General features: G+C 43.9%; 1 protein-coding gene and 1 long non-coding RNA gene across 2 annotated transcripts in view; one reads left to right on the forward strand and one right to left on the reverse strand.

The window, feature by feature from the left end:
* Positions 1 to 14,028, reverse strand: part of LOC149236320 (uncharacterized) — a 279,299-nt gene that overhangs the window by 181,022 nt on the left and 84,249 nt on the right. The gene's annotated exons all lie outside the window — the stretch shown is intronic.
* Positions 1 to 14,028, forward strand: part of LOC149236321 (nucleoside hydrolase 3-like) — a 258,179-nt gene that overhangs the window by 160,619 nt on the left and 83,532 nt on the right.

A 14,028-nucleotide genomic window follows, 5' to 3' on the forward strand; every position in this document is an offset into this window, starting at 1 on the left:
ACTTGCCCAATTCAAAGTCAAAACAACCCTGTAAATTTCTGCAGTCAACTACAATCAAACTTCAACCCTAATAAAAAAAGTCAACGTTGGTCAAAGAAACAATAGAATGTCCTCAAAACAACTCGGTCTTCCCCAGTCAAACTCACCCTGATCAAGAAGTTAAAGTCATCCCAAAATAGTGATAAAGTCAACTGTCAAAATGTTGTCTAAAATCTGTAGTCAACTTGCGATTTTGGTCTGCGGTCAAAGTGCACAAAATGTCTCAATCTATGTGCCAAAAGATGCAGCCTGCTGAGACAGAAATAACCCCAAAAAATTGAAGTCAAATGATGCCTAGAAGGTCACGGTCAACGCTGGTCAAAATGCAAAATTTCTGTGATTTTCAGCCCTGCAATTTAGCTCTAAAATTTCGTCCTCCTTGTGCCACACATGGGAGAGAGAATGCCCAATGTTGTACGAACCAATGAGAGAAGGAGAGAGAATGTGTGAGTGATGAAGATGCCAAATGAGGTGAGAGGACACTTGTATTTATACAAGTCGATGAGGGTGAAGAGTCATGTCTATTGGGCTTCATGAGCCTACATGATGATGTGGCCGACTTGAACAAATTGTACATGAGTGGGCATAAATTCAAAATCATACTTCTACTTGTCCAAATGAGATGATCTTTATATCAATCTTGGTCCTCTCAAAAAGAGGAATCTAATGCAATCATCATCTCCATCAAAAGAGTTGTCCCAAGGTGGAATTTGGTCCTAGTTTCCAATTTTAACACTCCCTCTCAACTGGGGAGAATTCCACCTGGCAATCCATCCATTATCATCGAATATCATGCCATCCTGTTGTCATGAACCATATTTGTATCTCATCTCTGCTCTACTGAACACTGATATGAATAATGAAGAAGAATCGATTGAGAGTGAGTCACAAGACCTTACCACTCTCCACTGACAAAAATCAGTCCAGAGGTAGAACCTTAATCAGACTTGATTCGAGATTAAGTGCTTGAACACCATGCATCCTAGTCATAGGGAGTTCGGCAGTACACAATACGTCCATCGGTAGTGCTATGGTCCCTATCCACTTTTCCCAACTCATTGACTAGATGAGAGGTACTTCCCATGAATCCTAGACTACATGGGTAGGATGTATGCTAGCGCATCCACAAGAGAAGGTGAACCACTCATCCTACTCATATACCATAAGAGAAGGTTAACCACTAATCTTATCCATATGTCAATTGTAGGGGAAGGTGAACCACTCACACTACACACATGTCAACAATCATGGAGTATTATAGGGGAAGGTGAACCACTCACCCTATGGTCGCTCATAGCTCCAAGAAGTACCCCAAGCCCCCAGGAGCTCCCAGGGATCAATGTCCAACTCAAGCGGGACCCTCATGGGAGGGTCTTTCCACAACTCCAAGTCTCTCTCGAAAGGTTAAGAATTTGACCTTCCCCAAGGGATTCATGAGGATATCTGCAACCTGCTCATTAGTCCCAATGTGCTGGAGCCTTATTGCTCCCTGTTGTACCATATCCTAGATAAAGTCGTACTTGATATCAATGTGCTTGGAGCGGTCGTGGAACACAGGATTCTGTGAAAGGGGAATCCCAATCTGGTTTTCGCAAAAGATCACGGTGGTATCCAACACGTGCTCAAATAGCTCACTGAAGAGCTTCCTCAACCAAACAACTTCACAACAGGCCATACTAGCTGCAATATATTCGGCCTCGGCAATGCTTAGAGCAATCGATTTATGCTTCCTGCTCATCCAACAAATTGAAGCAGACCCTAATGAGAAGAAACATCTAGAGGTGCTCTTACGATCCACCACACTGCCAACACAGTTAGCATCTATATATTCATGCAGCCTCAAATTCCCGGCAGTGTATCTCAGTCCATAATTGATTGTGCCCCGGAGATATCTCAAGAGATTCTTAGCAACAATCCAATGTATGTGATGAGGCTCGACCATAAATTGACTCAACGTTTACCAAGAACATTGGGTCCCCCACAAGTTGTTTATATTCGGAAGGGTTTGCCAATTCGGGCCCAGCAGCACTTCCACATAGTTTCTTGAAGTTGAGTTCCATTGGAGTACGCAGACTTCCACTCCACCATCCCATAGCTCTCAAGCAGCTTCACAATGTATTTTCCTTGAGAAAGGAAAATCTTACCTGACTTTTTCCAGACCTCTGGGCCTAGGAAGTAGTGCATTAAACCTAGGTACTTCATCTCGAATTCGGAATCCAACTCCCTCTTGCATTGATAAATGAATGGGTTTGCACTTATCAGAAAGAGATCATCTACATAAAGGACCAGAATGAGAGGCATGTTATTTTGAACCTTGAAATATAGGTTAGTATTAGCGTCGTTCCTTGTAAATCCCAGCTTCATAAGATAGCTATCAATCCTCTCATACCAAGCCCTGGGGGCTTGCTTCAACCCATAGAGGGCTTTCTTCAACCTGCACACGTGTGTCCTTCGATCTTGTACTTTGAACCCAGGAGGTTGTTCCAAGTAGACTTCCTCCTTAAGCGAGCCATGTAAGAACGTAGTCTTGACTCTTAACATCAATTTGGTGTAGGTTCCATCCTTGAGAGGCAGCAAGAGAAATAATCGAACGGATAGGGTATATTGGGCAATAGGTGCAAATATCTCGTCATAGTCCACTCCTTCCTTTTGAGAGAAGCTTCGAGCAACAAACCTGGCTTTATATTTTTTAGCACTCCCATCAACTCCATGTTTGATTTTGTAAAGCCATTTAGATGTAACCACAGACTTGTCCTTGGGCCTAGGAACCACATCCCAGACATCATTCTTCATGATTGATTCGTATTCCTCATTCATCGCATCCTTCTAGACTTGGTGCTTTATGGCTTCTTCGAATGTACATGGCTCAAGATTGAACAATAGTACTCATAGCAACAAGGTACCCTTGATACCTGTTTGGCTTCTTACTTTCATGAAATGTCCCTCTTGGAGCAACATGTCCTTCAACATCTTCGAGAGTATCCTTGAGCCACAAAGGTATTTTTCTTGGGGTAGAGAGATAACCAGGTGGTGCATTAATGGGATCCGTCAGTCCTTCAATATTGGACATAGATTCATCTGCCGGAGGTTCAAATTGTTTATTTGCAGCATCATCATTTTCTTTTCCTAGAACGGGGAGATCTTTGGCTTTCCCAGGGGCAGTGTCTTCATCGAATGTAACATCATGGCTTACTTCCACATCTCATTGACCAAGCACATAGATTCTATATGCCTTTAAATTTTCACTGTAGCCCACAAATGTTCATTTCTTCCCCCATGCTCCCAACTTGTTTCTCTTCTCTTTAGGCACATAAAAATACACAGGACAACCAAATATTCTAAAATGAGAAACATCAGGTTTATTACTAGTGAAAACTTCTTTGGGTCTCTTGAAATCTAATGCTTGATGTGGACACCTATTTTGAACATACACGACAATATTGGTAGCTTCTCCCCATAAGAACTTTGGTAGACCTAGATCATGGAGCATGGCATGGGTGGTTTCCATGATCATTCGATTCTTCCTTTCAACAACTCTATTTTGCTTAGGAGTGTATGCAATGGTTATCTCCCTCTTAATGCCAGCCTCTCTGCAAAAGTCGTTGAAGTCATTTGATTCATATTCGGTTCCATTCTCGGTCCTCAATATTTTGATCTTCTTCTCTATTTGATTTTCCACCAAAGCTATGAAAGAACATAAACATTTGAACACTTCATCCTATTGATTTGGGGTAACATCGGATGTGCTCTAGCCATGAAAATTGGTGGAGAGGCTAAAGCACATGAGATCTCGAAGACCCAAAAATAGTTTGGACAGATTCTACCCAATTAAGGAGATATTAAAATAATTAATATTTTTAATTGAGTTCCTAAGTCTAAACTTAGGAAAAATAAAATATTAATGGGTATTAATATAAAGCTAGGTTAAAAGGTTCTAAAGGACATGGATCAAGCTAAATCTAATCTTAGTTGTTGATTAGAGATGTAATCTCATCGTTGAAGGACCAACAGGAAAAGTATAAGAGGTTGCTTGAGGGTCAGTTGGAGAACATATCAGAGTGATTAGTCATTCGATTTTCTAGAGCGAGGTTTTCTAAGAAAAAACGAATTAGTGATCAGTTGTAGCGAGGGGTAGTGAGTACGAGACAGAGTGGCAGAGATAGTGTCAAGAGACCAGCGCAGAAGTAGAGAGAGGCAGACATTGAGCTAGAGGGAGCCACGTAGAGGCAGAAGGGCCTGCGTCATCCACACAGAGGCTGCAGGAGTGATGCAGAGGGCCGTAGACGCTGTGTAGAGCCTTAGAGGGTTGACGCAGTGAGTTGAAGGACCAACAGGAAAAGTATAAGAGGAGGCTTGAGGGTCAGTTAGAGAACACACCAGAGTGATTAGTCATTCGATTTTCTAGAGCGGGGTTTTCTAAGAGAAATCGAATCAGTGATCAGCTGTAGCGAGGGGCAGTGAGTACGAGACAGAGTGGCAAAGATAGTGTCAAGAGACCAGCGCAGAAGCAGATAGAGGCATACACTGATCCAGAGGGAGCCACGTAGAGGCAGAAGGGTCTGTGTCATCCACGCAGAGGCTGCAGGAGTGATGCAGAGGGTCGTAGACGTTGTGTAGAGCCTTAGAGGGTTGATGCAATCAGTTTCGAGTTGACGTAGAGGCCAGGAGGGCTAACCTTGAGCTTCAGACTGTGCTGGAGAGGGTTTCGTGGTGTAGACTTTCCGAATATCTACTTTCGAATAGAGAGGTATTATTGCCAGATTATTTTCTCTGTCGGGTGAGCCGGTTTGGCACCCAGTTGTACTCAGAAAGACTGCATAATAAAATAACCCTCATAATTGCTGCACTGGTTTTCCCAGGTTGGGTTTTTTCGGGGGGGAGTTGTCCAAAAATAACGGTGTCACTTGCGTGTTTGCTATTTCTTTCAGCTGTTGATCTGTAGACAGTTGAAACTGTATTGTGTTTATTTCAATATTTCTATGGTTAAATAACTTGTTCGTAATTAACAAGTAGGAGAAATAAACCAGAGAATACAAATAAAATTTCTAATGGGTAATACTTAGAAATTTCAACATGGTATCAGAGTGTGGTTGCAGATCACAGGAGATCTGAAGGCACCAGTTGAATCAAAGCATTTGCAGCAAAAACAGTTGTCTCGAGTGACAGAAGTTGTTCCTCGTAGAAAGCGGTGGAGAAGAGTTGATGCAGAGGGACTGCATCATCAGTTTGGGCTAGAGAGAGGTCAACACAGAGGCTGAGGAGGGCAGAAAAGGCTCACGAAGAGCCACGTAGAGACCAGGACGATTGACGCAGTTGGCTAGGGGAGCATTTCAGCGAACACTGGGATTGCACAGAGCTTAGAGGCTCAGTCCTTCAGTTGTTGGGGCATAGGAAGCTATGGGCAGATTGCGGGGAGTGAAGCTGGTGGGGTGTTGTTGCTGTCGAGACAGAACAGTACCTAACGGGGCAAAACCAACGTAGAGGGAGTCGCTACCTAGGTGGATTTCTAGCCAAGAAATCCAAATTAGTGTTGCAGGTGCATATGAGATCGAAGAGGTGCGACTCGACGGTTGGCAAGCGGATTTCTAGGAGGGAAATCGAGACTTAGAGGGAGTCTAGCAGAGAAATTTCAGGTGGGAAGTAGAGACTCAGAGGGATTCGAAGAGAGAACTTCCAGAGCGAAGTAGAGGCTCGAAGGAGTCGAAAGGAAGAGCAGAGAGATGGCCATGAATGGACTGAGGGATTAGGATAGGTTGGACAGGGTGTCCAACTTTGTCATTTGGAAGGCCGAGATCCTGTCCATTCTAGATAGACATCGCATCAAGGCCTTCGCCTTGAGAACAATGGCTATCCCCATTGACCCACTTGACAATGAAAAATACGAGGAAGCAATGGCCAAGGCAAAATGCATAATCCTTGATGGGGTCAAGGATCATGTGGTCTAGCATATTGCCGAGAAGGACATAGCAAAGGAAATGTGGGACACCTTGAAGACGTTGTACCAACATAATTCTGTGCAGAGGAAGATGTTACTTCAGAATCAACTGCAGTCATACCAGATGCAGAAGGGGGAGCAGATAGATCACTTCCTCGGTAGATTGAAGGAGATCCGGGACAAACCGACTTCCATAGGGTCCACATCGGATCAGGAGTTGATGGTGAGGATCACCCTAAATGCAGTCACCAAGGAGTGGTAGACATTTGTCCAAAGCATTCTGGGCAGGGCGAACCTTCCAGATTGGGACGAATTGTGGGCAGCGCTTTGCCAAGAAGAGATCAGACGACTGTCCAAGAAGGGGAGTAGCAGCAAAGGAGTCTGGATTAAGAAGGAAGAGGAAGAGGATGCAGCTCTGGCATCTGCAAGGAAGTAGGAGAAGAGGAAGAAAAAGGACCTGTCCAAGATTAAGTGCTTCAACTATGGGGAGCTGGGGCATTATGCGAACCAGTGTCCGAGGAAAAAGAATAAGGGAGAGGCGTCTTACTCCAAGGCAGCGTCAGCAAAGGCGAAAAAGGAGGTAGAGGAGGATGACAATTGTGCCATGAGTTCTCATGTACCTAGAGAAGAGGTGGGGAGACATGAAGCTGTAGTGAGGAAGACTACAGATGATGAGGGGCAGGATCCTTGAGGTATCCAAACTCTTGGATTATACCTGGCTACAGGAGCTTCGAAGTGAGAGTAGCAGGATGGCAGATGTTGGTAGAAACAGATGTGGATGAAGCGACGGAGAGTGCTACAGTGTAGTAGTCACGGGAAGTGCAGAGAGGATTGCAACAGTGTGAGAGGCACAAAGGAGGTTGTAGCAGTGCAGGATGGCACAAAGAGGTTGCAGCGATGTGAGAGGCAAGGAGTTGTTGCAGCAGCGCAGAGGCAGTAGAGGGAGCACGAGATAGCAGCAAAGAGAGCTTCAGCATTGGGAGTGTTTCTAGCCTGATAGGGATGTCAGTAGTTGGGTAGATCAGTTACTTACTTCTTAGTAACTAAGTTGTAATGCAGTAGCACGATGCAACATGATGACAGGGGGTTGCAATGCAGATGTATTGTTGGGAGAAAGCACCAGCAGCAGCACAGATGCAAAGGGAGCTATCATACGGATGCAGCAGTGGCAGTGGCAGGGCCATGGGCAGCAGTACAGGATGCAACAGTGCAAAGGATATTGGGCCAGGAGGCCTAGCATCAACACAAGTACCAGTGCCATATAATTAGGGTGATTCTCAGTGTGGAGTATTACTAGAGCACAATCCTCATTAAGAGGGAGTGTTGATTTGGGGTAGCTTCGGATGTGCTCTAGCCATGAAAATTGGTGGAGAGGCTAACGCACATGAGATCTCCAAGACCCATAAATGGTTTGGACAGATTCTACGAGGTTAAGGAGATATTAAAATAATTAATATTTTTAATGGAGTTCCTAAGTCTAAACTTAGGAAAAATAAAATATTAATGGATATTAATATAAAACCAGGTTAGAAAGTTCTAAAGGACATGGATCAAGCCAAATCTAATCTTAGCCATTGATTAGAGATGTAATCTCGGTCATTGAAGGACCAACATGAAAAGTATAAGAGGAGGCTTGAGGTTCGGTTAGAGAAAACACCAGAGTGATTAGTCATTCGATTTTCTAGAGTGGGGTTTGCTAAGAGAAATTGAATCAGTGATTAGTTGCAGCAAGAGGCAGTGAGTACGAGACAAAGAGGAAGAGATAGTGTCGAGAGACCAGTGCAAAAGCAGAGAGAGGTAGACGCTAAGCTAGAGGGAGCCACGCAGAGGCAGAAGGGACTGCGCAGAAGCCAGAAGGGCCTGCGTCATCCACGCAGAGGCTACAAGAGTGACACTGAGGGCTGTAGAGGATGCGCAAAGCCTCAGAAAGCTGACGCATAGAGTTTCGGGCTGACACAAAGGCCAAGAGGGCCGATGTTGAGCTTCAAATTGTGCTGGAGAGGGTTTCCTGGGGTAGACTTTCCGAATATCTGCTTCCAAATAGAGGTATTACTGTCGGATTATTTTCTTTGTTAGGTGAGCTGGTTTGGCACCCAGTTGTACTCAGAAAGACTGCATAATAAAATAACCCTCAGAATTGCTGCACCGGTTTTCCCAAGTTGGGTTTTTCCAGGGACGAGTTGTCCAAAAATAACGGTGTCACTTGTGTGTTTGCTATTTATTCCAGTTATTGATCTGTAGATAGTTGAGACTGTATTGTGTTTATTTCGATATTTGTATGGTTAAATAACTTGTTCGTAATTAACGAGTAGGAGAAATAAACCAGAGAATACAAATAAAATTTCTACCGAGTAATACTTAGAAATTTCAACACATCCTTCCTCTTCAAGAAATAGATCCATGTTTTGCAAGAGAATTATGTTGAAATTTCTAAGTCTTACCCGTTAGAAATTCTTCCTAAACTATCTGGTTTATTTCACCTACTTGTTTAATTTCTTAACAAGTTATTTAACCATATAAATACTAAAAATAAACACAAATGCTGTCTCAACCATCTACAGATCATCAACTGAAAGAATAGACAAACACACAAGGGACACTGTTATTTTTGGACAATCGTCCCCAGAAAAATCCAACTTGGGAAAACCGGTGTAGCATTTCTGAGGGTTTTATTATTAAGAAACTTTCTTGAGTACAAATGGGTGCCAAACTGGCTCACTCGATAGAGAAATCAATCTGGCAATAATACCTCTCTTCGGAAGTCGATATTCGGCAAGTCTGCTCCACGAAAAACTCCGTAACGCCTCTCTGAGGCTCTGCGTTAGCCCTTCTGGCATATGCATCAGCCTGGAACCCTATGTGTCAACCTTTTGATGCTTTGCACAGGCTCTCTGGCCCTCTGCGTCACTCACGCAGGCCTGCTTCCCAACATTCTCTGCACTGCTACCTTTTGTATTGCTATCCATGGCTCTACCACTGCCACTGTTACATCTGTACGGTAGCTTCCTCTACATCCGTGCTACAACTGGTCCTTTCTCCCAACACTACATCTACACTGCAACCCTCTCTCCTCATGCTGCATCGTGATGCCCATAGCACTACTACTGCTACTGCTGCACTGCAACTTAGTTATTGAGACGTTGGTAACTGATCTACCCAACTACTCACATCCTTGTCAGGCTAGAAGCCCTCCTGATGGTGAAGCTCTCTTTGCCGCTATCCTGTGCTCCCTCTGCTGCCTCTGCGCTGCTGCAACAATTTTGTGCCTCTCGCACTACTGCAAACACCTTTGTGCCTTCCTGCACTGCTGCAACCTCTTCTATGCCTCTCGCATTGCTGCAACCCTCTCTGCGCTGCTACAGATCCCTGCACTCTAGCACTGTTCTGCCGCTCCATCCGCATCTTGCTTCTACCGACATCCGCCATCTTGCTACTGTCACTCAAGGCTCTCATAGCCAGATATGATCCAAGAGTTTGGGTACCTCAAGGATCTTGCCCCTCATCTCTTGTGGTCCTCCTGACTACAGCTCGATGTCACCCCACCTCTTCTATAGAGGTACATGAGCACTCATGGCACAGTCGTCATCAGTCTCCACTTCCTTCTCCACCTTAGCCGACACTATCTTGGAGTCAGAAGCCTCTCCCTTATTCTTCTTCCTGGGACACTGGTTTGCATAATGGCCTAGCTCCCCACAATGGAAGCACTTTATCTTGGAGATGTCTTTCTTCCTCTTCCCTTGTTGTCACACAGATGTTAGAGCTACATCCTTTTCCTCCTCTTTCTTGATTTGACCTCCTTTGTTGCTACTTCGTGCCTTAGTCAGCCATCTAATCTCTTCTTGGCAAAGAGTTGCCGACAACTCTTCCCATCCTAGAAGATTCGTTCTGCCGAAAATGCTTTGGACGAATGTCTCCCACTCCTCAGAGACAACGTTCAGGGCGGTCCTCACCATTAACTCCTGATTTGGTGTGGCCCCTATGGAAGTAAGTTGGTCCCGAATCTCCTGCAACCTACTAAGGAATAGATCTATCTGCTCCCCCTTCTACATCTGATACGACCGCACCTAATTCTCCAATAGCATCTTCCTCTGCATGGAAGTGCCTTGATACAATGTCCTCAAGGTATCCCACATCTCCTTTGCCGTATTCTTCTCAATAATATGTTGAACTACATGATCCTTGACCCCATCAAGGATTATGCACTTTGCCTGGACCATTGCATCCTCATACCTTTAGTTATCAGCTGGGTCGACTGGGATAGCCACGGTTCTCAAGGCGAAGGCCTTGATGCAATGTCTATCCAGAACAGACAAGATCTTGGCCTTCCAGAGGACAAAGTTGGATGCTCCATCCAACCTGTCCTAATCCCTCAGTCCGTTCATTGCCATCTTCACTCTTCTCTTCGACTCTCTCTGAGTCTCTACTTCCCTCCTGGAAGTTCTCTTCTGGACTCCCTCTGAGTCTCGATTTCCCTCCTGGAAATCCTCTCCTAGACTCCTTCTGAGTCTCGATTTCCCTCCTAGAAATCCTTCTACCAACAGTTAAACCGCTCCTCTTCGATCTCTTTGCTCCTGCAATATTGATCTGGATTTCTTGGCTAGAAATCTTCCTAGGTAGTGACTCCCTCTACCTTGGTTTTGTCCCGTTAGGTATTGTTCTGCTTCGACAACAATAGCACCCCACCAGCTTCACAATCCACAATCTTCCCACAGCTCCCTAGGCCCCAACAGTTGAAGAAACTGATCCTCTTGGCTCTGTGCAATCCCAACAGTGGCTGAATCACTCCTCTGGCCAACTTCGTCACTCCTACCCGACTGAGCAGGATGACATGGCTCTTTGTGAGCCTCTTCTGCCTCTCACTACTTTTGCGCTGACCCTTTTTTTGGCTCGGAATGATGACGCATGTCCTATGCGTCACCCCCTCTCTGCTGCCTTCTGCTTAAGAACAACTCTGTCTCTCGGGATAGCTATTTTCGCTACAAATCTTCTGATTAAGTTGGTGCCTTCAGTTCTCCTGTGATCTGCAACCCTCTGATACCATGTTGAAATTTCTAAGTCTAACCCGTTAGAAATTCTTCCTGCACTATTTGGTTTATTTCACCTACTTGTTTAATTTCTTAACAAGTTATTTAACCATATAAATACTGAAAATAAACACAAATGCAGTCTCAACCATCTACAGATCATCAACTGAAAGAATAGACAAACACACAAGGGACACCGTTATTTTTGGACAATCATCCCCAGAAAAACCCAACTTGGGAAAACCAGTGCAGCAGTTCTGAGGGTTTTATTATTAGCACCTTTCTTGAGTACAACTAGGTGCCAAACTGGCTCACCCGACAAAGAAATCAATCTGGCAGTAATACCTCTCTTTGAAAGCAGATATTCGACAAATCTGCTCCACGAAAAACTCTCCAACGCCTCTCTGAGGCTCTGCGTCAGCCCTCCTAGTCTCTTCATCAGCTTGGAACCCTCTGCGTCAGCCTTTTGGTGGTCTGCGCAGGCTCTCTGGCCCTTTGCGTTACTCACGCAGGCCTTGGTAGCCTATGTGCAATCCCTCTGCCCCTCTGCGTAGCCTCCTCTACCTCTACGTTGGTCCTTCAGCACTATCTCTGCCTCTCTGCTATGCACTCACTACCCCTCGCTGCAACTCAAATCACTTGTGTGCGATTTCTCTCAGCAAACCCCGCTCCAGAAAATCGAACTGACTAATCAATCTTGGTGTGTCTCCAACTGAGCCTCAAGCCTCATCTTATACTTTTTTCTGTTGAGTCTTCAATGGCCAAGATTAAATCTCTAACCAATGGCTAAGATTAGGTTTGGCTTGATCCATGTGATTTAGAGCCTTCTCACCCAGTTTTATATTAATACCCATTAATACTTTTATTTTCCTAAGTTTATACTTAGGAACCCATTAAAAATATTAATTATTTTAATATCTCTCTAACCGGACGGAATTTCCCCAAACCATTTGTAGGTCTTGGAGATCTTGTCAAACACACATGGACAGTAAAACAATGTGAAAGATAAATCATGTGAGTTCGATTTTTATTAACAATTGATTTACATTTATAGTACAATATCTGACTCTTGGGTTTCAGATCCCAAGGTCTCTTGGACTGCTTTGTCCATTCAACTTCCACACTAACCATTTAGGATTAGGTGTCCAACATTCCCCCCCTTAATCCGAAGGGTTATGTATGAGTCCAAGAAGAGAGCTGTAATACAAAATGTGCAAAAAATGCATGGCAGCACTAGGCTGAATGTGCTCTATGAAATGTTGGTAAAAAAGGGCGGTGGTTTAAGGATGACCACCAACACTGGAACGCTTAGTGCAGTTCCCGGAACTCTTCCAAAACTGGCAAGAAACTGAAGTTTTCTGCTAGAGAAAGTGATCCTATTGTTTTAAAGAGGGAAACCTTCAACCATAAAAGGGAGGTCTCACCCCACATAAAAGGTAAAACTTCAACCTGAAAAGGGAAGTCTCAACCTGTGATGGTTTAAGGATGACCAACAACTCTGGAATGCTTAATGCAATTCCTGAACTCTTCCAAAACTGGCAAGAAGCTGGAGTCTTCTGCTAGAGGAAGTGTTCTCAATCTGTGTTCACGGGCATCTTTGTCTCTGGCTACAACTCTGAAACTGGTGTGGCAGGTTGTGGCTCAGGCTCGCTTGATGTGACTTTGAAGCTTGTAGATGACCATCATTTCCCCCCCTGTCAGATACAAGGTGAGAAGATGGAGAAAACTCAACTGCAAGACTGTTCAATACTCTGGAACAAGTTCTGACATGTGTTTGGAATATCTTCTTGGTTGTTGATGCCCATTGCCAAGAAGCGATCCATCCAAGATGAATCTTTGTTCTTGCAGGACGTTTGTTTCTGAAGCATCTGTGTGAAGAATGGCTGGTTTTATGATAGTGCTTACATGGATGAAGATCAAAACAGTGATCTTTCAGATGGCCAACTCGATCACAGTGTTGGCATTTCTCAATCTGTTGTTGTTGTTGTTGTTGTTGCTGTGGAAGAGGAGTAGAATCTGGAACAGCTGAAACTGAACTGTCATAAGGAACAGGTGAACTGTCATAAATTAATCCAGCACTCTGAAACTGAATGGGCTTGGCATAGTCTGGAATATGAAAGGACAAGTCCTTGTCATATCCAAGACCAGTTATGTGCTTGTTGTGGACAAGCTGTTCCTAAGGTCTGATGATGGGCTTGGGAAGTGCAGATTGAGTTTCTGCATCTGCATGTTCAGCTGCTGCTTTATTTGAATAAACTGTAACATTATTAACATGCTGCTGATGGGTGGTTGTATCAATGTTCTGAACAGAAACAGATTCAGAATGATGACTCCACTGTTGTAATTCTTCCTGCTGCAGTTGTGATTCAAGCTGCAAAAACTCTATCTTTTCTTTTGCATTTTTCAAACAGATTTGAATGTTTGCGACAATGGCTTTATCAATCACAATTGTATTGTCTGTGGTAGAATGTATTAGAGTATTCAGTAATTCTAATACAACACTCATTCTATCCATTTCACAATAATATCACTGCAAAAAAAATTGATTGGTGTACCACTTTGTCTTCAAAAAATCTTCAAGTATGTAGCTTCTCAATATACTTCCATATACCATGCAATTTCATACCATATGATATATATATATATATATATTCTTTAATCTTCATCATCATTGTATACATAATTGAAAAACGCTGACAAAGCACCCGTTACCGGTGAGAATCCAACGAGAGAAATCACAAGACTGAATTAAGTCCTCAATTCGCCTGAATGGGTAAAAACAATGTGCGCCTTCTCAAGCGAAATTCTGGGGTTATTTCTGTAGAAACTTTGATGATGGACAAATGAATGATAGGCAGGCAGGCGTGAATTATGGTCAGAAGAAGCTATTACAGAAAAAGCTGGCCTTAGAAATTCATGTTTGTTAAACACACTGAATTTTGCAGAGCTTCACCCGAATCTTTAACGCCGGACCACAAAAAGCTCGCACACATCACAACACCTCCTAACACAAAACCACGCCCTCGGAAA

Source organism: Pinus tabuliformis, chromosome 8 (assembly GCF_031772625.1).
Source record: "Pinus tabuliformis cultivar Carrire ecotype Pingquan chromosome 8, CPIR1, whole genome shotgun sequence".
Taxonomy (NCBI): domain Eukaryota; kingdom Viridiplantae; phylum Streptophyta; class Pinopsida; order Pinales; family Pinaceae; genus Pinus; species Pinus tabuliformis.